The sequence below is a fragment of the Etheostoma spectabile genome, chromosome 4, assembly GCF_008692095.1.
Source record: "Etheostoma spectabile isolate EspeVRDwgs_2016 chromosome 4, UIUC_Espe_1.0, whole genome shotgun sequence".
Taxonomy (NCBI): domain Eukaryota; kingdom Metazoa; phylum Chordata; class Actinopteri; order Perciformes; family Percidae; genus Etheostoma; species Etheostoma spectabile.
Window position 1 is genome coordinate 28,555,412 of NC_045736.1, and position 24,482 is coordinate 28,579,893.

The following is a 24,482-nucleotide window of genomic DNA, read 5'->3' on the forward strand; positions in this document are numbered from 1 at the left end:
ATGTATATTTTTGTGATAGATCTGCCAAGTCATATGTCAAATCATGAGAGAACTAGAAATGTATCAATATTATTAGCGGAAAATATATAATATGAAAACTATTTGATTGTACATTTTATCTTGTACTAAAAACAACATATTATTTATCTTTATTTAAACACTAATAATCTAATTTGAGCATTGCACAGTGATTCACTATTTATTAAGTATGTGGGACATAGTAACTGCAGTGCTCAGATTGTTGGCGTCTCTTCTCTGCCTGCAAGGAACATGTTTATACGGCATTTCAAGTCTTTTTAAATTCTATTGTACTGAATGGATAATATTCTGATGATACAAAGAGTTATTTTGAGGCGTTTGTGTCACTCATAAAAATCTGTTTGTTTCAACAGCCTTTCGTTTTGCAATGATTGTGCACTGGAGAAAGTTGTTTTAGCCAGTGTGCGTCAAATACACATCCTGTAATACCGACAGTGGCCATGACACCAAAATCCCATTACAGTCCAGCGGACAGTGCTATTCCTGTGAGTTTAGCTACAGCATGCAAGATGAGGGGGTGTGGCTTCGCTAACTGTGTTAACATTAATTGTACTATAGTCTCCCATTGCCAGTCCATCCTCCACAGCGCTGTGGAGGAGGTTCTGGTTACTCAGAACAGCAGTCTGGGAGAAAGATGTGCTCTGGTTTATTGGCATTTCTTTAATCCGATCACAATTGTCTTGGGCAGTACCTTTGCAAAATAGCCTTGGGAAGAAACTTACTTTGGTGGAACATGTGTACGTTGACGGGTTGTTACAGTCGTACATCAGAAAACTCAGATTGGACATATAGTCCAGCTAGCTGTCTATATTTACCCTACAGAGATCTGAGAAGCAGTTAACCATAGTCCTCATGAATCCACCGGAGTTTAGAATGCCAACACAAAGAAAGCGGAAGGTCACAGACATTGGGCCCAAAATTAGGAATAGTCCCGTAAACTTTGTCCATAGAGACTACTTATACTTTAGTAAGGTAATCTGCAGTGGAGAAGCGTAAATGTGAGCTGCCCGGCTGTGATTCTGATTAAATCAAGTATATAGTATGTATAAAGTATATAGCTCGGTCAGACAATGAGGGTACATGTCTAGTTAGTTATGTTATGCAAATGTATTTAACTTTAATTAAAAATGTGTAGACTGCTTCTTCATGTGACTGATATCCTATCATCTCACTTCTCATGTTCTCACATGCTCTTCAGCCCGTTGCTGCAGTCTGAGACACTGTGTCTTGCCATGGTAAATGTTATCACTTTAAGAACAAGCAGCAGATTCTTCACTTTTGTCCCTGAATTATGAATGAAGGAATGTGCCATTGATTGTATCTATTATATGAGGGATCAGAGTGTTAATTAACTAAACAGCCTCATCTCTTTACTCTGCTTTTTAATTATAGGCTAAGTGAATTAAACAATGCCCAAAGTGAATTATGTCTAATCAAATGAATATATTTCACCAATTAAGGTGCCCTCCAGCCTGGAGGTGAGGGTAAAAATATGTTGCAGACTTGCTCATGAATCCAAGTATTGATTTGAACATGGGTGGTGTGATTCAATAAATATACTACGGCGCTCTTGGTGCATTTTAATGTCAATTTCTATACACAGAAAGAGATAACCATTGGGGACCATTTAGCTGCCTGCTGATGCCATGAGGAGCTCAGAACATTGTTCGTTGTGTCAAAGGAGCCGTTGTGACTTAAGGTGTAAATATGTTAATGAGAGACCTTGGACAGCGTCTTTACATTTTCTAAGTCAGTTATGGGAGAGTTATGGGATAAAAAAATGCACTCAATGAAGGTAATCAACATAAAATATGGAGCAAAAATAAAGTAAAGCCTAAAAGCACAGTTTCATAAAGTCAATTTTGAAGTCGATGGACGTACCACACAATGCATTAAGGCACAAAAACCATGCATACACAATTTTATTTTACACAGAAAACCGGTATTTATAATAGAAATATGTTTTGAGAATGTAGGCCCCCATGCATATTTCATAACATATGTACAGAATGAGCTCAGTTTGATATAGTTAAGTGGCAATTAAAATAATAGTATGTGATGTTTTGAATCTAATTTGTAATTACAAAACATTTTGATGACTTTTTTAGGTTGTTATTGCAGTCCACACAGGGATCTATAATATGGCAATTTAAGACATGTTTACACATATGTATATATATATATATATATATATATATATATTAGTGCTGTCAAACAATTAAAACATTTAATTGCGATTAATCCCATCAATGTCATAGTTAATTGCACATTTTTATCTATACTAAATGTCCCTTGATTTCTTTTTGTCCCATTATTTTTTCTCATTTTAATGCTCTTATCAACATGGAAAAGTGGGTCGGCTTGCTTTGTGCAAATGTGTTCAGTTTCACACGCAACATTCTCACTTGGAGCAGTCATTCACAATACTGTCCATCAATAAAAGGGTGAAAATAATACTTTGAGGAGGGGAGGGAGGGGGAGAGAATTGGCATCAGCTGTGTGCTTGGCCATCAGGTGATATTTCAGTAACAACAAAACACACAGATCACTTTGGTCCTGTCAACCATTTGGCAACTTTTAAAAAGTAAACTTTCCATTCAGAATCTTATTGGCATCCATTTTGGCGTCTCGCACTCGCCATCCACTCAACATGTGATGTTGGCCTACTACTCTTTGGCCGGCTCGCAAGCCCAAACAAGTGTGTGCGGCGTGCCTGTTGTTTTGTTTCCGGTCTAGCTAGATCTGGTGTGGTGTTGTAGTTTTTCTAAAAGTTTGTAGAAAGCATGTATCAGACAGTAGGTATGTTACATGCTTTACCACCAAGAATGGAATGACTTGAAAGAGTTTTACAGGACAGCAAGGCATGTGAAACCGCACTGTTCTTTGATAGCATGTTTAGGACAGGGTATATTTGGAAAAGAACTGAAAGCATGTGGAGCCATGGAGGATTCCACAGCAATGACCTGAAGTCTCCAATGGCATCAGATAAAGTTCTGTGCAGCAGATAGCGAGAGAAAGCAGCCTGAAGCAGTGGTAGAGATGCCAACTGAGAGAGTAGGAGTGAGTGATCGTCTGTGTCAAAACCTGCTCTAAGATCTGGGAGAACTAAAACAGGATTTTCCACCTTAGTTACTAAAAGCAAGTCATTCATCACCTCAAGAAGAGCTGTCTTGCTGCTATGAGGTGCACGGAAGGCAGATTGAAATTTCTTCAGAGACTTACAGCTCAAAAGAGTGACTAATTAGTTTGGGACTTTTTTAAGAACCTTGGGCAGGAATGGCAACAGTCAAGTAGGAAATGAGGTTCAGGATTTCTAAAGCAGAGCTACAGAATAGTGATAGCACTGTTTAAGTATATGTATGTTTATGGAGGCTGTGCCACTGATTAGGGATGAATAGGAAGGATCCGTCGTTTTTGAGTTACTAAACATTTCATTTTCCAATATTTTAAAACAAGACTGCCTTTGTAAGTCAGACAGATGGCAAACTCATTCATTATTACCAGTGACAAAACATAGACAACAAAACCTAAAAAAAACGAAAGTTACACAGAAGACAAGAAGAAGATAAGACAGTTGATAATATAATCAGTGCTTTCAAACATGTTTTTTTAGCCCCGCCAGCAGCAGTGCTCTGGAGATGGCAGCGTTGGTCGCTGGGTCGGTCGATCGGACTTGAGTCCAGATTGTAATAGTCTTGACAACAGTACATGGTCCTCAGAGGATGAATCTGAGCTACTGCTCTTCAACTAGCACACGTGGTTCCAATTCCCTCTTATCCAAGACTCACTTACAAGACAGAATAACTCACCAATGACCACGTTTTATGACGCCTCCTCTGTACTGTGTGTAATGCTAATTTTACACACTAACTAACCCTTTTTATGATCCTTTTGTTATTTTGTGGTTCTGGCTTTATGAAAATTTTCAGGGGAAAATGCTGCCCCCAGGGACATCTGCTTTGCATCTGTATTTTTGTGATCTCCCAAATGTTTTCTTTCTACCTGGAGAGATACAATTTTAGCTTGAGGCCGACCCAAAATCTAAATCCAGAATTTTTACGTATTATGTTGCTCTGCTGTGCTCTATTTATCTGCTGTGCTAACTATTGGCAGGTGGAACAACGGGTCGCTGGTACTGGAGCTCGACTTACACCTACAATATGTAATTTTCTGCCGCTATAGGGGTCTCTCAATCGAAACAATGGACGTATTCACAGATTTTGGATGCTGTCTTGAAGCTGCATTTTTTTCTTTGTTAAACACTGTTCCAAAATGTATCCGTTCACGGCCGAGTTTATCCATTCAAGGTTTATTTAAGTTAAGTTCTGTTAATTTTATTTTTTTAAACCACTCATTAATTCTTTTTTTTCTGGAGGGTGTGCACTTTATAGGCTAAGAGAGCAATAATTTGGCTACTGACTAAGTGGGGCAACAATATAATTAATATCAAATTTTTTAATATTTCACATAATGAAATGTAAACTGTGATTTACTGTTCTGAATTGCATCAGCATGAAATATCTACTCATGTAGAACAAAAAGCAACAACTAATTTTGATTATAATCATTCATTTTGACAGATTTAAGTGAAATGATCATATTATCTAATCTGATTTAATCATATCCTCACAACAAGATTCCACCATAAGATTTATCATCCAGGGTACAAGCGGCCGAAATGGGTTTCCTCAGGAGGGGGGCTGGCGTCTCCCTTAGAGATAGGGAGAGAAGCTCAGTCGTCCGAGAGGAGCTCGGAGTAGAGCCGCTGCTTCTTTGCGTCAAAAGGAGCCAGTTAAGGTGGTTTGGGCATCTGGTAAGGATGCCTCCTGGGCGCCTCCCTTGGGAGGTGTTCCAGGCACGTCCAGCTGGGAAGAGGCCTCGAGGAAGACCCAGGACTAGGTGGAGAGATTACATCCCCAACCTGGCCTGGAAACGCCTCAGGATCCCCCAGTCGGAGCTGGTTAATGTGGCTCAGGAAAGGGAAGTTTGGGGCCTCTGCTGGAGCTGCTGCCCCCGACCCGATACCGGATGAAGATGGATGGATGGATGGATGGAAGAGTCCATCAAAGTCATTAACACTAATGTTTAATTTCTGTCCAGTCCTACTTTTAGTCTTGTTAAAGTATGATTTGTAGGAAATTTAAAAAGGAATAAAACAAATAATCATACACAATACAGTGTTTGTAAAACATAACAGGGATGCAGTCTCACCTTTGACCTTTCCCAAACTCTTCTAATTCGACCCTTTGAGACATTCATTAGAACATTTCATCATTCATCACTTACATCTCTCCAAAGTAGATGGAGCTTGAGTAAAGTGGTTGTTGTGCCTAGAAAGAATTGCTGTCATTTCAGAAGTAGATAAATCCATACACAGGACTGTGAGGAGTTCAAGGATCAAGAAACGTAATTGATTTAGTAGCATGTGGTATTTAGAGGTAAAAATGATTGCTTTTCCTTTCATTCTGCTTTTTGACAGGGTTGTCAGGCTCCATTACAGCAGGAGAAAACCTTCCAACCTCAGCTCCCGTAGCACTTGTGCTGCTACAGCACACCAGTCACCAGCCATGCCTTTACTATCTAATGCATAATTTGGTGCCTAATTTGACAGTCTTCACTTCAGCCTGTTTTGCCTGTAGGTTCTCAGTCAGCAGCACAAGCTCGGCATGTACTGCATGCTATTTTTATCTGAGTGCACATCTTTTGTTGATAGGTAAACGTTAAAACCCTCATTCTCATCACCTTCAGAGTCTGGGAGCCTCATATTGATATTCTAACCTATTTCTTTCCACTGAGGAGGGGATTCTTTCGTCCAATAACGATGTAGTGAAATTAAATAGGTCGCAACAATGTTTTTATTTACTGTTAAATTTTTAGTTTGAATGCTTTTGAGAATGAAGTGTCAAGAGATACAGAAAATTGAAAAACAGAAACAGGGCATTGTATTAAGTGTTCACCCCGCATACTGTTTTTCTGCTTCTCATCTCAGCCCTTCACAGAAAGCTGTTGCAGAAGTCATGCGATTATCTCTTTATAGTTATGAACCAAAAATCCTCCCCAATCCTATTTGTTGTTAACCCCTGCCTTTCCTGGCTTAAGAAAGATGAAATAAAAACTTGGAAATAGTATCCACTGAAGATGTCTTTCTCTTCAATAAACGCAACGCCATTATATCAGCCTGTGATGAAATCGACCAGCATGTGCTACACCCTCTCATCGGCAGTCATTGTTGGCACTCTGGAGATGGACTCCCTGTTCACATTCCCTGTGTTGAGTGTTTTATCAGCAAACAATGATTCAATGCTTTGTGGTCTACCACAAGCTTTACTTCTCACACATCAAGTCGAGCGCTATTAGAGAATACTTGGGGTGAGTGAGGGTGGGGGTCGGCGCCTCGGGTCAAAGTCTCTTTGCACTGCAGGAATTGTGCTGACTGAGCCATTCTGATAGACAGGCCACGTCTATATTAGGAGCTCAGTGAGGTTTGGGAGCCCTGTGTGACAGCAGCAGTGTTTGCCAAGGTGGGGAAAGGCCATGGCAAAACAAACACGCTGCTTCAGTCCGGTAGTCCAGTAGTCTTTCTAAAAGAGACGAAAAGTGAAAGGATTGGCAAAGAAAATGCTTTAGACATTCTTTGGAAAAAGCTTTACTGTATAGCTTTATACTACATCTACTGTATTTCATCTGGCTTATTTTAAAATCTCAAATGTCTGCCAAGATCCAAGTTTGACTTTTGACACACACATTGGAACATGATATATTGAATAAATCTGGGTGCAGCCAAGTCTTTTGAACTCACACTCAGAAAGTAACACAATACTGTACAGAGCAATATTTTGTGTCTGCAGCTGTCATTTTTTTAGACCTTGGAAACTATTTGGAAACTATGAGAATATTTACCAGTGGACATAAAAACCCAATCTGAGCCACAGTTCAGTTCCCCACACAGTATTTACCCACTGAACTGCTTTAAATCCAAGCATTCCTACATAATATTTCAAATTTGAATAGTTCAAAAAAGAGAAAACATGTATAATGTATGGTGTGGGAGGGGTTTATTAATCATCCTCATCCAGCAGGAATATTATATACTGTAATATATTCAAAATTACCATTGACTTAAGAACGGAAAAACAGGGCGGCAACCTCTAGCTCACCCAGTAAGAGCATGCACCCTGTTTAGCGTGCAGCCTCTTGCTGCGTGTCATCTCCCATCTCTCTCCCACCTTTCCTGTCTTTCCACTGTCAGTCTGAAATAAAAAGGAAAGCCACCAAAAAATAATCTTAAAAAAAAATCGATTAGAAAGGCAGTTTTAGCCCTGCTGACTTTGCCAGCGCTTAACATTGTCCATCATAATGTCTAGAGGAGAACCACCCGTGTAGACAATGAGAAACAGACAGAATTTTGCAGTTTCAAGTTTTTGCAAAACCAACGTTTAGATCTCAACCCCAGCATGCAGCAAAAATCGCTTCGATTGCCACACTTGCGGTTGAAAAATATTGTACAAGACACTGAGGTTTTTTAAATAGGTTTTAGGTACATAGGCATTCATTGCAAGCTTTGCATCATCCCTGTTTATATAGTTAATGCTGTTTGATCATATTTGCCTTCTAGGTGAAAGTGCACAAAACTATAAATTACTCAAAAGGGCAGAAATTGATGTGAGTTAAAGGTTTTTCTCATGGGATCAAGAACCATCATCTTCTTTCTGTCAAAAACCTGCCAAATTCATATTCCCAAATAGATTTTAAACCACAACTTGCTCCAGGCGTTTGTTTTTGTTTTTTTCACTTTTTATCATGCCGTTTTTCAACCTGTCTCCTAAAAGGTGAGCCGATAAACCAAACCCTTTTTCTTTCTTCTCAAATGATCAAATTATAATACTCAAAACTATAATTTGGCAAATTGTAAGAAGTCATATATTACAAATATATTTAGTTAAGTTAGCTCAGAGTTCATTTTTTAAACTGCCTTTCCATCATAATTAAACATTATCATGAAAAACAACTTTAAAACAAGATTATGTCACCCTGTGTGTTTTATGCCAATAGAATAAGCTGTTCTGGGACACTGGTATCAATTTTTATCTTTATTTTTATTTGGCACGGACAGTGCATATTAAAACATAATTCTGTAAACATGCCAGATTTAGCCAAAAGCAACACACCCATCTTATAAACTCTTGGTTAGGTCACTTTGTCATTGTTATTGACGCTAAAAGTCTCCATTTGCGTCATGTAACCCACGCCTGGTTGGGACTGTTGGCGTCCCTTTTGACGCTGTTGTGGGTGTGCTTACACTTCCATGACACGTGGGAATAACAGGCCGGTGAAAGACACACGTGGGACACAAACCCCGCTCGCCTGGGTGAAAGTCCTGTGTTTGACCCATCCACCACCCCAACCAATCTCCCTACGCGGAATTTCCCCCTTAGATACTACTCACTAAACCCCATTTAGATGCTGCTCTCCACAGTACGTTCTACACGCACAGCCACTGTCTAAAACATCCGTATTTTAAGCATTCGGAGTGAGAACTGGTTGTAACAACTTTAGAAATGTCACTAGTCCAAGGCATAAAGTACACACAGCATGCAGGACAAACAAGAACCAGCATCAGGCAAATAGCTGTGTCAGTGATGGAGTACTTGTGTCCTGGACTTGGACTTGAGTCTGACTTGAGTGTCTATTCTCTGGACTCGTAACTCGACTTGGACTAGCAGACTGAGGACTCAAGACTCGACTCGGACTCAAGTATCTATATTATAAGACTCAACTCGGACTCGGACGAAGTTTCTGACTCAATATGTTATAAAAATTTGATATAAGATGTTACACGTTTTCCTGTTTTGGCTGTGGTCTCTTTTTTTCCTCACAGGCACACTGCTACTGCTCGCTCTCCTTGCTTGACAACACCCTCACTTACGTCACTCGCTTAACGCTGTATTCTCGGTCTTTTAATGCATGATTTGCAGAAAAGTTCTTTTCCTTTTTTGTGTTGGTTTGATGGCTATGTTATAATATCAAAAGGTCAGAGATTAGCTATCTGTTTAGAAGTGGAATGTCCCTATAAATATGTTCCTCTAACCACTTGGTTGGAAAGAAAATCATATTCCCATTTGGAAAATGCAGAGAGATGCACCCCGGATTGTGAAGTTTGCCTACACAGATTTTACGTCCGAAGCTGGAAAGAGCGGCACTAAATGTAAGTGCATTATCGCCAAGTGCATTATCGCACAATTGAGGAAAAGACTGAGACAACTTCAAACTTTAACAGACACCTGTAACGGAAAAGTAAGTAAAATGCTTTCCATTCGCTAATGTTAGATTTAGCTTATGCCACTTCTCTGTTTTTAAGCATTGTCTGTGTGGGGGTTTTGACATGTTTAACCACAGTTGCATATGTCAGCATAGCTATCCTTGTAAATTGCACCCCGTTCACATAAAAGTAATCAAATAAACTCCCTTTGCAATTGTAACAGTTGTCATTTTTGTTTAATGTAACCCTCTTTTATAATTGTGAAAAGACTCAACTTAGACTCAAACACTGGTAATGTTGACTTGGGTTGGACTTGACTCTGGCTCTTCTTTGGTGACTCGGACTTGGACTCGGACTCAAACACTGGGGACTCGAGACTCAACTCCGACTCGACAGTTGGTGACTCGACTACAGCACTGACCTGTGTACACCACAATGTACACCTGCAAATTGTTTATTTACAGAGGAGAAGGTGAAATGCTACCCCCTATTTGTTTGGAGCAAGTGGGCCAGACATTACACGGTGTACCTTTAAAATGTCCTACATGTGCTTACAACTGCATTTCAGTGTGGTATGAATCATTTATTGTGTGTTTATATACTACATGTAAATGCTAAGTAGGGGAGGTTTTAGTGAAGTGTTACCCTATTCCACTGTCAAATCCAGAGTATCTCACTAGGTTGATATGTTGTGACTGCATGTCCTTTGTATCTCCCCACACCTCTTCTACAGTGTAAATAATTCATCGGCGCTACATGCTTAAGGCTGGTGGCATCTAAGTGACCACTTCTGCACACATCAGGTACAGCCCTGGGCAAGAGAATCCTGTGTCAATGCACCAAGAGCTGCAGCTGGAGAGGGCTTTACACACAATATACCACAACTCTCATCTCCTTCACAGAATCAACCTGAGATTCCGGAGCTCTTCCCATGAATCCCATGGCCCTCTGTGATGGCGAGTAAATTTATGAGGCAGCCAACAGATTGACAGCAATTGAATAATCCTCAGAATTTATGAATGCAGCGGAGGACCTCCAGAGTAGTGGCGCATAATGAAAGATGATGCCAATGTCGTGTGAAAACAATGAGTGGAAGAAATGTGTCTGCTATCAAAGTAATCTAATTTTGTGGAATCAAATGCATATAGTGCTGTATGAAGAGGGGAGGTTTGGCTCGCACTAGCACGGCGCTGTCAATTCAATAATGTGTCCTTTCTGGTGCAGAATCATATTCAATTCAGCAGAGGTTAACCCGATTATATGACTGGACAATTTTCCCTCAAAATTCATATTGCTTCTGACAGTCAGGAGAGACAGCCTCTAACTGACATACAATAAAACAATGAAATGCCTAAATGCCTACTGCATTGTCGACTGAGTAGAGATATGTATAGTTCATTCAAATGTGTGTGTATAGCAGATTTGAATTGTAGGAAGAAAAGGTATAAGCTTCTACATGAACACGTGCAAAACAATAACAAATTAAAAGGTATTTGCTTTATGCAGTGATACACTTTACAAATTCCAGTCAGCATAGAATTGTTAACACAAATGCATGCATTAGTGCAACAAAATACATGTTGTTGCTGGAACATCCCGATCCGACATCTAGGAAAGTACAGCATGCCCGGAATGTAAAATCAATCGCAACCTTCATTAGAGGCAAGCAAAGATCTCTATCGACACATACAAATGTACTGAAAAGTGAAATGGATATATTCAACAACAACACATTCTGTGTGTGTGTGTGTGTGTGTGTGTGTGTGTGTGTATGTGTGTGAATGTGAGAGAGTGTGTGTGTGCGTGTGCATAAGTGGGTGCGTTGACCTTAGACAACATGCCAACTGTGGAGACTGCTCTTCCTAAGTAATGAGATTACCTGACAGCATACAGTATGTTCAACAGGATAGTCTCCATCGTATTCACCAATTCCACGCCCTGGTTAGATTTACTATGCAAGATGCTATGGGCATCCCGGTATTGTAATGTAGTATCCATTAGCTTTACATCTTTGTATTTCAAATGATACAATGGATTCATTTTACATGAGGTCTTATTGGATCTTAGAATTGACGATTTCTTATCACCTCATTTTGTTGGAAAAAAAAGGTCTCTAAGTGCAAGATACTTCTATAAAGTTGCTTGGTTTCTATATATTCTTACCAATGCCTTCCGGCATAAATCTGTCATATTACGGTGGTTTGCGGTGGAGGATGAGTTGTGAGGCAGGAGGGGAGATGCATTTGGCACTGGAGTGTGTGTGTGTGTGTGTGTGTGTGTGTGTGTGTGTGTGTGCAAGTGTGTGTATGTGTGTGTGTGTGTGTGGGCATGTGAACTTGGCAGAGATGTGAGATGAGAAAATAAACTCACCAATTCTATTGTCTCCTGGAGATTGTACACCACGGTTCAGCCTGGGTGGTGTGTTTCTAAGCTCTGCAGTGCATTTACCATCCAAAGGGAGGATTAGCCAGGAACATGCAACAGGATTTGTCTTTTCTCCAGAATGGCTCAGTTTTCACATCTTCGTCAACAGTTAAGGTTCAACAAATGTTCGGAATCACAGATTGGTATTTATTTAGATTCGTTTGCAAATGTAATCAAAATGAAATGATGGATATGAGTGAATAACTATGCAGCTCCGGAGGTGACATGGAGGGGGAAAAAACAAAGAAAACGAATAAAATAACTGACCACTAAACTCGAGATCTCGAATTTCGTGGAAAACAGAAAAAAGAAAAAAGAATTTAAAAAACAACATGTAGCCTACTGGGGACAAACACTACACTCGAGATCTGAAGTTTGAAAGTTGAGTGTAGGGTTTATCCCCAGTATGACACATGTTTTTTTGTTTTTTTCTCCAGGAAAGTCGAGCTCTCGGGCTTCAAACTCGAGCTCTCGAGTTTAGTGTTTGTCCCCAGAACATGTTTTTTTTTTTTCTCCATTTCACCTCCGGGTTTTTTTAAATAACTGCAATGCATAGCACTGATTTCTGATGTTTGCTGACAAAACATTCTCTAAATAGATGACCTTGTGAATTATTAATTTAGGAGTTGTGAGCTTGCATGTATGGAGATACTGAGCTTCTGTGATTAGGTAGTAAAACAGTGCTTTCAACTGATTCAATTTAAAGAGGCATGCAACCCCAAAGTGTTCATTATAAAAGAAATGACGTAATCACAGTAAGAAATATGTAAAATATTCAAAAACATCTAATGGAATAAAGATGTAGACATTTTTATTTGACGATGACAATCTTCCTAATGCCACCTTTTATTTTATATATATTTTATAATAGAATAAGTTGTTGGCAGTCGCGACCCCACGGATATTACATGCCCCACAGCCTCTCTTAAGCTAGCAAGCTCAATCAGTTATAACAGTTAATAAAAGTTAGCTCCTGTTAGCTCGAACAACAACAAGGTCAAAGTACTTCTGAATCATACTGCAAGAGGCTGCTGCTGTAAGTTAGCATGTGTACACAGACACAGAAACATCCCCTTTAATTTGCTTTAAAGGCTCCATGTGCTATTGTATTCCAATCTCATAATTTATTATTATCACACCTGTAACCATACAGATTTACATCTCAAAGAAAAGACCATCTGTTTATGAATTATGTTTAAATGCAAAATAAATGTAAGATGCTAAAATAGAAGTTAGTGGAGCACTTAGGTCCATTGACTCCATCATGTTTCAGCCAGTCTGAAGTGCGTGCAAGCTGCACCGAAGCACGTCTGGGGTCTCTGAAAGGAACTTCTGAGGGAAGGATTAATAGGAGTGGGGGTCTGCTGATGCATGCTCTTGCTCCTTCGGGTCTCCATAATTCACATTGTCAGCTGAAGAGCCGGTGCCGAGCGCCAACCCGGAGCTGTCTCTCATCATCACACACAGTCAAGAGCCTGTCAGGACAGATGAAGCCACCGGCTCAGCACTGTCGAGGAACATTGAGTCGTAATTCACATTCTTCTGCCCCGACAGGCCTCACTAAATCCAGGTCCTGCCATGAAACCCTGGAGTCTGATCAAGGAAGCCCTGTGTCGAAAACACATGAGAGCCACTGTGCTATGAACTAGATTAGTAATGATCGACTCTCCCTGCCTCCCTATGACATGATATTGGCACCAGAAATGTGTTTTCACAGCAGTTCAGAATGTGCCTGTCCATGAACTCTAACAATGTAAAAAAAAGGAAAATTAAGACGTATTTTCAATTAATGGCTGGTTCAGAATGTAACAGATGTGTGTGTGACACAACTTCTCTGGATTTCTCTTGCGCAAATTCTGCTTCAGCTATATCGAAATGAATCTCTGGGGTGTTGTTGGGGATTAAATTAGTGTAATGATACGCAAAATCACACTGCAGTGTCCTTTTGCCACAGCCTAGAGAAGTGTGTGAGTTCATCCAAGCCCGTGTAGCTGGATATCACAACAATTATCAGCAGCAGCAGCATGAATCGTGACATTTGTGCTAATATACACGGCAGATGCATACAAAAGCTGCTGCGAAACCCCCATGTCCCTCTTACAGCAAAACAATCCTATATTTAACTGAGAATTTCAACACCGTTAGCATACAGAATCCAAATCTGTGATTGAGTGGCTTAATTAGGCTGTAATTAAGACATGGGTGTGCTACAGCCAGCCCAGGGTTTTCTGATGCCCAGTGTCGGACCTCATTTATAGCAATAGGCTTCATGATTGGCACCTAAGTCTCCAGGAAACCTTGGGGCAATATGAACACCAGGAACAGTCTGAAGAAATTATGTTTAAGCAGGACTGAAGACCACAAATGTACAAAGAGAAATTACGGAAATGCATCCAGTATCATTTGACACACATGATTGTTAAAGAATATATAAATGTAATTGAACTTGCATGGACCGGTTGATTTATCATAACAGCAGTTTAGTAAAGTTAATTACCAAACCATCCATTGCTTTAGCTTGCTGCTGATACAAATGTATAATTCAAATACATATTTAATTTGCTCCAGGCTTGTGTGCAAGAGAACAAATTACAGTGTAGAAAAAAAACTGACATATTAACATATGTAATCTGCCAGACTCTTGTTTTATGCTAGCTGCTCAGTTAAATGCCTGTTTAAATTCTCTGTGCACGTCTCTTAAAGCTGTCACACTCCTACTAGACTCTGTAAATGGCTTGCTATGATGCATGCAACTCACAGGGCTGTACTGTATGTGCTGCATATAACTTCATGAATATATACGGTATATTCATGAAGTTATATGCATATATTTCTTGGGACAGGTGTTTTAACTAAAACCACACACTTGTTTTCTAAACATGAAAGAAAACAGATTGAACTAACATTGTTCCTTGTTTTAAAGCGCCCATTTTATGTTCATTTTCAGGTTCATAATTGTATTTAGAGGTTGTACCAGAATAGGTTTACATGTTTTAATTTTCAAAGAACACCATATTTTTGTTGTACTGCGCATTACTGCAGCTCCTCTTTTCACCCTGTGTGTTGAGCTCTCTGTTTTAGCTACAGTGTGAAGCATATCACTTCTTTTTCATCTTTGTTGGGAGTCACATGTCGCACATGCGCAGTAGCTAAGTAAGAACTACTACCCAGTCAGAAACAGAGTATGAGGGCATGCCACGCTAGCAGCTAGGCGAGCCTTATAACATGGGTTACCCACATAAAGTGACCCTATATATAAGTAAAGGCGAGACTACAAGAGAGCTGTTTGGAACTGTTGGTGAACAGTGTTTTCTGTTGGAAATGGTGTGTTCTTTTGGTGTGGGCTTTTGGCGATTTCACTCTTTAAATCTATGACGTTCTGTTTTTTTAAATTTTATTAACCTTTATTTTACCAGGAATAATCCCATTGAGATTCAGAATCTCTTTTACAAGGAGGTCTTGACCAAGACAGCAGCACAATAGTTCCATATTTAAAATATACAGAAAAAACAAACAACATAAAACAGAAAAAGACAGTTGGTAATTTAACATTTTGACGTCAATTAATCACCAGCAGCCCCCAATAACACCATGTGCATGTAGTACTCAAATAGTCCTTTATCCTAATTTTAAACTGTGTCGTGGTTGGTAGGTCTAATTTAAAATGCTTCTGCAATCTATACTAGGATGAGGGTGCAAAAACTTTAAAGGCACTTTCACTGAAGACAGTTTGCAGTCTGGGAAGGTCATACATTATTTGCCAATTTGATCAAAGATTACATGTCCTGGTGGTGACTTTAGGAGTCAGGAGAGAACGTAAGTAAGAAGGCAGTTTCCAGTTTTTTTAAGGCTATTAAAAAGAAAAATATACCAATATTCCAACCTGCGATTATGCAAAGAAGACCAACCAAAATTCTCATACAAGCTACAGTGATGAGTACAAAAACTAGAATTAGTTCTTACATTAGTTCAAATCTTAGTGCTGCATGATGGACCGAGTCCAGCATTTTCAGAGAAGATTGATTTTCATGGATGTATAAAATATCACCATAATCCAGCACTGACATAAATGTTGCTTATATCAGTGTTTTTCTCACACTTAAAGAAAAACAACCTTTTTCTATAATAGAAACCCAACTCCACCCTAAGTTTTTTTGCAAGACACTCTATATGCTATTTGAAGGACAAACTTTCTTTTAAGAAGAAACCAAGATATTTGTAGACTGATACTCGTTAAATTACTTTCTCATCTAGTGTAACAATCTGACAAGCATTGTCTGTGTTCTTTGATTTAGAGACGCACATCATGTTAGTTTTGATTTTAAGTCTCAATTTATGGAGATTCTTATGAATAATGTTAAAAGCAGATTGCAGGTCTTCTGAGGTTCTTGTTAAGGATGAGGCAGAACAATACAAAATGGTGTCACTTATATAAATAGTAAATAAAATGGGATCCAAAATGGACCTCTGGGGGACACCATTTTGTAGAAGTAATGAGTTTGAGGACACACTATTAACTTGAACACTTTGAGTTCGGCCACTCAAGTAATTACCAAACCCTTTGACGGGTTTCGATGACATTCCAATATCCACAAATCTCTGAGACAGGACAAAGTGGTCAACTGTGTCAAACGCCTTTGACAGATCTAAAAAAAAACAGGTGTTTAGAATCAATTTCATTTCATGGTGGCAGTGACAGTGCTGTGTTTTTAACAAAAACCTGACTGCAAATCACTTAAATGTTTTTTGCTGCCAAATAATCTTTCAGCTCGTCACTAATTCCATACACTATGTATTCATACAGTTTCAATATTCAGGTTGAAAATGTGTGACAAAGGTTCTGCAATATGTTAAGCAGCAGTATTTTAAAAGTATGGATCAAACCCATCAGGACCAGAGGATTTCTTAGCGTTTAACCTTATAAGAGCATCATATACCTCCTGTGTTGCAATAGGAATGTGCACAAAAAAGATTTATAACACAATAAAGGAAAGGCAAAAAGCCAAAAAAGCACAATATTTTTATGCATCAACTTCATCACTAAGTACGCTGAAAAAGGTATGAAGTGTCTAGTGTGGATCATGTCTATCTGTAATTTAGTTTCAGCACCTTATTGCTTGGATCCCAGGGAAGATTTATCATTAAGGTTTATTATTTGAGCTTAAGAATAATCATTTATAGTTGCTTTAGCAGAACATTCATGGTATAGGGAAAATTACAAAGCATGAAGAAAATCATCTATCACTGTCTTAATCACCAAAATACATTTACTGATCTGCAATAAAACATGCAATGTTTAATAAAAAATAGATTGGCCAAATGTCAATTAAACAAGTTCAGAAATAAAAAATAAAAAAAGAATAGGGGTACATACTGTATGTTATAAATACCATCTGCTTTGTTTTACCTTTGCTCTTTTCAAAAAGTCCCATCCAGGGTTACACATTGACATTACTCTTAGAAAAAGGTCTTCAATGGCAAAACAACGTCTGAGAAGATGTCCAGCTTTATCCTGATGAAAAGTACTCTTCCTGATTGAACAAACAACATTGATCAACAATGTATTGTTTTCCCAGAAAACATGTGCCTACATATTGATGTGAAATTAAAATGCAATAGACTTAAAGGTTACTTCTAGTTTATAACAACCTGGGTCTTAGTTTTGTACTTAATTCATATTTAAAGGATGACATTGAGGCTGTACCAAAACTAACCAAACCATACGTACAGTCAAGTCTAGCTAATACCATTTAATTTATGCATCCCAAAATCAGGGTCGTGCAGGACCAAAAACAGCACGTCTGATTCATATTTTAATCATTTAATAACCTTAAATGACAGAAGCTTACCGATTGTTGCAGCTAACAGCTACCAAGCTAGCAGTCTTGGAGGTCTCTTTAGGGTCTTTCTAGTCTCTACAGGTGATTTTCTATCCAGTCTGGAACTTGCGCAAAGAATATAGAGTGGGAAAGAGATCCTCCAAGTCAAACTAGCCTAGTATGTGATCAAAGATATTATATAGCAGACAAGATAGACAACTACCGTTTTACAGGGGAATGGAGACACTGGTTTGAGATTTGGCATATATTTGGCCCTTTTTGAAGAAATGTAAATAGTCTGTGCTTTTTATGAGTTATAATGTTTATTATGTTTATGTTTTGCACATAGGAGAACTGTTTTAGACAACACAAATGCTTGTGTGTAGCATTCCTGTGGGTGTAATATCAATAAATATGACATTATTATGTTGATTACTGGCGTAAGAAAATGTCATGAGGGCAAAAGCATTTGGACTTATTTGGAAAAAATGTATGTATTTTGTCAACTGTATAAGTTATGACGTTTATTTCTTCACAGTGTGACTCCCAAGACAGATGAGAAGTGTTTTAGAGAGGAGATTGGCTTAGCTTGTACTGATCTGTATGTGATATCAACACATATCTGTAAGATTCATGTTCTGTTTGATATATCTTTTTGTCTCTAAGGTCCTACAACCATTTTTAACATTCAAGTGAACTCACTGCAGCACAAATAGTATATAATAAATAACAATAGCCCAGCTTTTCCTGAAAAAAAAATGATGTTCATATCTTGACTGTAGACAACAGGGTTGATGTTTTACAAGCTTTTTTAGAAAATAAAACCAGACGGAAAATGAACTGTAAAAATGACCTCAGGTCTCAGAGGGTCTGTACAACATATGATACCCAGATTTGACAAAACTCCACAAAAATGCCCTATAACAGTACACATTGGAGAGACCTTAAGAAGACAGACATAGAACAGATGTCTGTACGAACAGACATAAGTAGTACAAGTTGACAGATGAAACAATACACTTAGTAGAAAACAAAATAACAATATCAGGTAAATTCTAAGAATGAAGACTATGGACCACAGAAGCCGTCTCTACCACAAAGACCTGGAAAGACACAGAAGGCAGCTCTCAAGATCAACATCAGTCTCACAAAGGCAGAAAAGACAAGGATGCCATTCAAACAGAGGGGAAAGTGACAATAGATGTAAAGAGAGAGGGAAGCATGTCATTTTAGAAAACACATGATATGAGAACAGTTTTGAACAAAGACAGAGCGAGGAATGTTTAAGTGTTCCTGACAAGAATCTCTCGTGGCGATGCGGGTAGTGTATACCTTTTTATAGTGGAGGGGGTTGGGGGATTGACATTGAGGCCCACTGTTTTCATCCTGAAAAAAACGTGTTCTGGTTTATTGGCATTTCTTTTAACAAAAAAAATGTTGGGCAACGCTATGCGCCGGATTTCTTTTGGTGGAACATGTGCATGTTCAAAGTTCGTTTTGGTCGTACAACAGAAAACTCAGATTGGACAGAAAGTCTAGATAGCTGTCTCAAATTAACCTGCAGAGATCTGAGGAGCAGTTAACAATAGTCTTCAGAAATGGACCGTAGTTTAAAATGCCAACACAGGTGACGGACATCGGAATGAGGGACATCAGGTTGGATTTCTGGCGGCACCTGAACAATCACAAATGAAACGCGAGGGGTAACCACCTCACTTTGTGGCTACGAAGATTCGGGGACCCTGACAGACTATCACTTAGTGTATGAATAGCTGCCAGCATGGCTGGTAGTCATGAGCTAATCAGCCATGATGAGCAGCCACTGTAGAGCTCTTCATATCTCTGCTGGAAATGCACAGAGTCCAGCAGAGTACCTTTATATCCTTTTGAGAGTGTCGCTGTGTGGGTACTACAAGAGGTTTTCCTGTTTGTGTGTGGCGGAGTGCCAGGATATAGTCATGGTTTGTTGCTAATAAACTAACACTAAACTTAAAAAAATCTAAATTTATAATTTTTGGTAAACGTGCCACAACTTTACACAAAAAACTTATGATAAATGATATTGCAATTGAAAGAGTAAAAGAACTTAAATTTCTGAGAGTCTTAATCAATGAAAAATATTATTATCATTTGCTATACTGTATGAAACCAATTTCTTATTAAATCAATGCTCATTGTACATGTTTTATTGTTCCTTCATACTGCCATACGTTACTTACTGTTTGGAGATATGGGGAAACACTTACAAAACAAACACTGAACCTATATTCATTCTTCAAAAGAGAGCCTTGAGAAATATGTAAATAAAACCACTTATAGAGCACCAACTAATCCACTGCTTATTAAATTAAAAGCGCTATCATTCAGAGATATTGTTGCCTTCAAAACTGCACAAATGATGTAAAAAATAAATAATCATCAGCTTTCGAACAGTATCCAAGGGCTGTTTCAAATAAGAGAGAGCAAACATGACTTAAGAGGATCCTTTGCATTTAAAATTAGAAGAACAAACGCTAAATATCACTGCATCACAACCAAAGGAGTTACTTTATGGAACAGCTGCAGTAAAGATATGCAATCATATAACAATGAGCAATTTCAAGAGATTATTTAAAATGAATATTTTAAAGAGATACAAAAAGGATTTGAAGTGATAGTATTGCATAATGACATAATGATGTATGTTTCCTTGGCATCTATATACTAAGTCTAGTATGGATGTGTTATTATTTAATCTGCTATAGAAAGAAAGAAGAAGAAAGGGAAGAATAGAAACAAAAACAGTGTAAATGTTTGTAGGTATGTGTATATGCATCTGTGTCTATGATGTGTAAATAAGTGAAGCATAAGATTTTGTATTTACTAATTATAAGGATAAAAGTAGAGAAAGGGGATTGGATCTGATAAGTTGTTTAGGAACTTCTTCTTACTCCTTTTTGAATGGGAATATTTTTTTTAATTACTTTCAAACATTTTGGAACATTTTGTGCTGAGAAGTACAGTACAGTACCCTATTTATGTCATTTTAATTATATGTGTTATTTTACATGTTCAAAATGAACTACTGCTAACTATTAGTCCTATTGTGTTTGTCAGCTCTGAATAGCCATTGAAACTTAGTGGCACAGTTATCTGCAGGCTCCGGGTGTTGTTTTTACTGCCACAGAAGAAAAATACAATTCTAGTTAAGTGCAATCAGTCCACTGGCATCTGAAAGCCTGTTAATATTAGCAGCTGCTGCTAAGTCGGGCTAAATTAGCTTTGAACAGGAGCTTCCACAGTTTAGAACCGCAATTCTGAAATATTAACGGTACAAAAAAAACACAATACATGATGAGGGGAAAACATCACTGGCTATAAGTCACAGATTTACTCTCCTGTTTACAATCTGATCCCTCTCATTGTGACATTTGAAATTGAGAGCTATTTGTGATCTTGCAAAGGGATTGTCCACGAATTCTGGTTTTATATTGAGCATATCTTTGGAATTTTTTCTATGATGACATGTCTTAGGACAATTGTTTTGGTACACAAAGGATTTCAAAATGAATGGCTTCTTCTCATTTTATCCTTTAGGTGGTACAGAGAGACATTTTTTTAAGTAAATAAGTCACATACAGTATATGCTTAAATGTTGAACGAAATGACAGGTGAGATATGTAATAAATAGAGGTTTATTATTATATTATATATATTATTATTTTGTTTTTTTGTGTATAGTTATTCTAACATCCAACACTGCCTTGTCTCAATCTTAAGGCAAATGTTGCAACTGGTTTTGGCTGGACTTTGTCACAAACTGGTGGTGAGGTTGTTTTGTGAAATGCTGTTTTCTGGTGATGAATAAATTTGGAATTCATAGATCCAACTTGTAATAAAGTAAAATTATCTTCAATAGGTCAAATTATGGTCCAATGTTAGCATCTCCTTCTGATAATGAGTTTTTATTGAAATTTCTGTAGCTTTAGAAATGCACTGAAAAAGGTTACAGACAGTTCTTTTTTAATCCATTTAGAATCCAAGTCCATGTGTGCTCATATTCTGAGATTGAAAAACCCAAATTATCTGATCTAGGTCACCCTGTGAAAAGGCTGTTATAGCATTCGGAAGCACATGCTGACCTTGTTTTTCTAATTTGTTATCTCTTATCTATGTAAATATGGTAAATACCATGCTTCCTGCTCACTCAGTTACATTTATAGCAAGGAACTGCCCAGCACAGTCCTCTGCTGTTGGCCACAGAGCAGCGGCACAAGGGCAAATGGGGGTTAAGTGCCTATAACAAGGGCTGTTTTGATGGTAGTGGTTGAAGGAGGAAAAAAAAATACATTCTTCATTTACTTCTCCTGCTTAGATTTCCCCCACTGGTCCTGGGCTTTGATAGCCTGGTCCTACCAGAGTCTGGCCGCTCTCCATTGACAAATGTCAACGTCCTTTAAGGCGGGTACTCTGTTGGAGTCTACAACTATTGAATCTGCCCAGAGCCACTCTGGATCTGCCATAACCAATCACTAACGTTTGGTTGTGACGTCGGGTTAGTATCGCTAACGTTAGCCTTAGCCAACTCCTTCACCACTGACGGAGCGAGCTGGAAAATCTAACTTTCCGTGAACCCTGTTGGGAGGAGGTACACAACATCATGGCCACCAAAAAAACTCAGCAAAGATTGTTCCTACTCTGGCTTTAACTTCTGGTTATTCGCCAGCGTTGCCACAACGGTCCGAATGGCTTCACTCGCATCTTTCTCCGCCACCATTAGAACGGAGCTCACCGAAGGTTACCGAGCCTCAACGCCATCATTCTCAGCCACGCCCTCTATTTGGCCAGGGAAATCCTGCAAATATATATCGCGAACCCAGACGGAGTAATAAAGGAAAATGAAAATTGAGCGGAAGTACGTAGGAGGAGCCAGGCTAGGGTTTTGAAGTAGAAACCTGAATGAGAGACACCTCCCTGTCTAGACCTCACTGATAGAAAAAGCAGTGAAAGACTATTAGGTAGTCTTTTTTTGGTTCACTTAAATCTCTCTTGATGTCTAAAACAAAGGAAAAAGGTTTGTTACATTTTTACTAGTCTGGCATTGCCAGACATTGGCTGATTCACACAACATTCCTGGATAGAATAAAAAAAGGTGTTCTGGTTTATTGGCATTTCTTTAAACCAATCACAATCGTCCCTCTGATTTTTTTGGTGGAACATCTGCACGTGGGGAGGCGAGCTCTGGAATTAAAATGGCCAACGAAAAATATAATTTGATTGTCGGTTCTAGCTTAGAGGATGTTTCCCAAATTGGGTTTAAAATGCCAAAACAAAGAATGGGGAGGGACATCTGGCTGAAAACAAGGGACATCTGGCTGCACCAGAACTGTCCCGTAAATGAAACGTTGTTGATATAGACTACACTTTTACCATCAACTCCTTCCCACATTTAAACTGTACAACTTCCCACAGTCATCTGAAAGCAATGCTTTTTAAGACAATAAGCAATGTCCTACTTGCTGAGGTCACACTGTGTGCCTCTGCAGGACTTTCCAGTGGTTATGAAGTCACCCGCAGCAACCGCCAGTGCACAGCCACTGTCTCCTGGCCCTCCACGCCTGACCAGCTGCCTCCCGGATGGAGCCTTGCATTTATCCTTCAAAGCTCAGTGAAATCTGGGAGCTGTTGGGTGAGGTGGTTTGGCTAAAGCCCTCTGTGAGTCAAAGCTCCCATGTGAGGTTCCCTTGACTTCACATGGGAGGTCTGTCCCTCTCATGTCATCATCTGGACCTTTTCCACTTGTGGTTACGTTCAATTTTAATTTGTGTGAGCCCCTTCTGAAATGTAAATAAAATCCTGAACATAACAGGTCTTATCATGTTTATTAAAGATATCCCTATGATGTAGTAAACTAATATTTATTCTACAATTTTCACATGGCAAAACTCTATTCCTTCAACCAAGTGATAACCACACTTGACATATCTCCTTGTTTTGCCTTGCACAATTTTTCGTCACAACTAACATTATCAAGATTGATTTCATTTTCTATTCTCTTCATAAAGCATAAAAGTAGTAATAAATTGTTGCTCATGAAATTTCAGACCCTGCTGATGAAGTCTGCACACTAATTCAATGTAATGATTGATGAAACATACAGGAAAAGCTGGAGTCAACCAGAATTAATCTAAAATGTAATTATCTGGGAGATAATCTGAAGACTCAAGACTGAATGCTCAGTGGGGGTGGGAATACTTCCAGGAGGCTCACGGGATGACATTCATGAGCTCTTTGAAGATAAATGAATCCAGGTCCATTCAATCTGAATGTACTGTATGCAGAAGATTTTCCTCTAGATGATAGCAAATATTAGTATTTGAGGTCCATGCAATGGTCTAAATAATCATATGCTATTTGAGATGATGATTTTTTTTTCCTTAAATCTGTGCCTACGTTAAACATTTCCTCAGCTTGTGTCTCCCCCCCAGTTTCCAGAGTGATGAATGGAGCTTGCGTTGAACCACTTCTTCTCATTTTGTTCTCCAGCCACACAGGGCAGCTACCTCCTCATTAATAAACCTCAGTGATTAATTTCCAAACCTCCCTCTTGCGTCCCCTCCCTTGTCTGTAAAAAAAAAAAGATGCCCTCCTAATTAGGGAACACTGATGGAGCATCTATAATGTCCAGAGACAGAGTTTAGGAGCTGTGCTGCTGTTGGAAAGAAATCTATGAATAGCCAACTCACTGTGGCAGAACCCTTTAGACTAGTGGATGTCGCCTAAAGGTAAACATATAATTTATTCTTTATAATTTACATTTTAATGGCCTTTTCACTTTTTTACACCTTAAGTATCTTACAGCATCTGATAATATGATGCATAAAAATATACTAGTCTCTCTTTCGTTTTTTCTCTCAACCTTTTCACTCAACCTCTATGTACAGTATATATATATATATATA

General features: G+C 38.7%; 2 long non-coding RNA genes across 2 annotated transcripts in view; one reads left to right on the plus strand and one right to left on the minus strand.

Moving 5' to 3' along the window:
- Nucleotides 1–16,051, plus strand: part of LOC116688648 (uncharacterized) — an 18,491-nt gene extending 2,440 nt beyond the window's left edge. The window contains exons 2-3 of the long non-coding RNA XR_004331819.1: nucleotides 208–210; nucleotides 16,036–16,051. This is a non-coding gene — a long non-coding RNA (uncharacterized LOC116688648). The remainder of the gene's footprint in view (nucleotides 1–207; nucleotides 211–16,035) is intronic.
- LOC116688649 (uncharacterized) lies at nucleotides 109–22,142 on the minus strand. The gene is made up of 3 exons (XR_004331820.1): nucleotides 21,937–22,142; nucleotides 16,241–16,247; nucleotides 109–119 (listed from the first exon to the last, which is right to left on the minus strand). It is a non-coding gene; the product is annotated as an uncharacterized LOC116688649 (long non-coding RNA).
- Nucleotides 22,143–24,482: the final 2,340 nt, after the last annotated feature.